Source organism: Frankliniella occidentalis, unplaced genomic scaffold, assembly GCF_000697945.3.
Source record: "Frankliniella occidentalis isolate FOCC.00 unplaced genomic scaffold, Focc_3.1 Scaffold366, whole genome shotgun sequence".
NCBI lineage: Eukaryota > Metazoa > Arthropoda > Insecta > Thysanoptera > Thripidae > Frankliniella > Frankliniella occidentalis.
The window spans coordinates 153006-155054 of NW_026267489.1; positions in this window are offsets into that span (position 1 = coordinate 153006).

Below are 2049 nucleotides of genomic sequence, written 5' to 3' on the forward strand. Positions count from 1 at the left end.
TTGACAGATTGTTATGTAAAAATCAACGTTTTTGTGATACTAGATAATCTTGGGACCCTTAAGGCCAAAAAAGGGTGCAGTTTGACCCGTAATATGTGGTTTAAGTATTACTCTCTTTACAATTCTGTGACGTAAAGCCTTTTTATAACGATTAAATAGACCATTTTGTCTTTTTCACGTTGTTTTCGCCAAGAAATGCCCCATAGCGCCGAAACGGTACAAGATAGAGCAAAACGGACGAAATTTTCGCCCGTGGGGTTCTACTTTCACGAGTTACCCCATAGGAGACCATAAAAAATATTTGGAAAAAAAATATATTTTATTACCTGTGGCTTTTGATTTTTAAAAAAGACAATTTTTGAGCTAGAGTGCTCATCTTCGAACTCGATCTGTCTTTTTATGATACAAAACGACCCTGAAAATCCCAGGTCGCTCTCTCAATTCTTGCTCGAGTTATCGTGCGGACAGACAGACAGACAGACAAACAGACAAACATACACACTGTTAAAAATTTGGTTGTAATTTTACGACATTTTGGGGGTTAAGTTTGTTAGCGACAGGTGTTGTAATTTAACAACTTTCTGGTAACGACTTTTTTTGTAAAATAATGACTTAATCGTTAATTAACAACAAAAATGACGTATGTTACTCTGGCCGAGAGTGCCTGATCTTGAGTCGTAATTTTACGACTTTAGTTTTTATAGAACAGCATTTGTCGTTTATTAACGACCCAAAGTCGTTCCAGGGCGACATTTGTCGTATATTAACGACCCAAAATTGTTCCAGAACTACATTGTTACAAAAGAATATATTTTTCTCAATATGTGATTTAGAAATGAGATTAATGAAAGGAAATTAAACAAGACTTTTACTGAGCTGTTATGATCATGTATGATCATATTTACCCTGTTTCTCACCTTGGGTAATTTGTTTTGAAACGGAAAAAAATAATAAGGGTTGTCAAGAAACGCCAGTCAATTAATTTTACCTGTTTCTTTTGACTGTAGTAGTAGTAACTTAAAGCTACTTTGTCATCAATTTACAAATGACTCGTATTTTAACAAGCGTATAGTCGTTTTTAATAAAACAAAATCTATTGTTATAAGACGAGCGTGTTGTAATAATACAACATCCCAATCGTTTAGATTTCAACAACATTTTCATCGTTTTTTAAAAAATCAGCTTGAATTGTAATTTAACAATCTTGTCGTACCAAAAAATGTCGTAAATTTACAACTATTTTTAACAGTGCAAACAGAATGAAACTTTTCCGGTCAGTGGAGTAATGGGCTTCGCTAATCGCTCAGCCAATTAACATATCAACAGAAATTTTCAGTTTCAAATAGAACTAATGTATGAACAACTTATTGTATGATTTAAAACATGTCATGTCAAAAGACAACTTCGGTGATATATGGACTAATTCTCTAAATGACGGGAAGACTCAAGAACAAGGAAAAAGATTTCGTCTCACTTCTACTTTATGGTGATGTACCTTGTAGTATTATCTTCAATGTTTTTCTAAATAATGTTAATGTCACAAAGTTTCATTACTCCATATTATCGTGTCATTGCGTTAACGCCTCAATAAAAACATTGTGTCCGAATGATTTTGTGTGAATAATTGTGTGTTAATGCATATGTGTTTCCCTGTGTCATGTCTAGCGTTTAAAGTACAATCATTACTCAATGTTATTGTGCCGTATATTGTTATACTTTTCGATGTTCACATTATCAAAATCTTTATTTTGTGCCTTGTTTACATTTATACCATGGTAAACTTAACCTTACCTGTGTTAAAACATATTAATAAATAATTCTATGTCATGTATGCCAAATTTAATTTACAATTATAAGTTACCTGTAATTCTTGTACTTCCCCATCATAGAATTAAGATATGTTTGTTCAATTTATTCAAAAGAAAAACTGTTAAAAGTCCGGTTGTTATTGACACCCTAAGACCGTCTGCATATAAAGGTCCATCACTTATTTGCTGGGGTAGGTCCTGGAGGGTCCCCTGTCTAGAGGGTCCCCCCTGAATTTTTTAC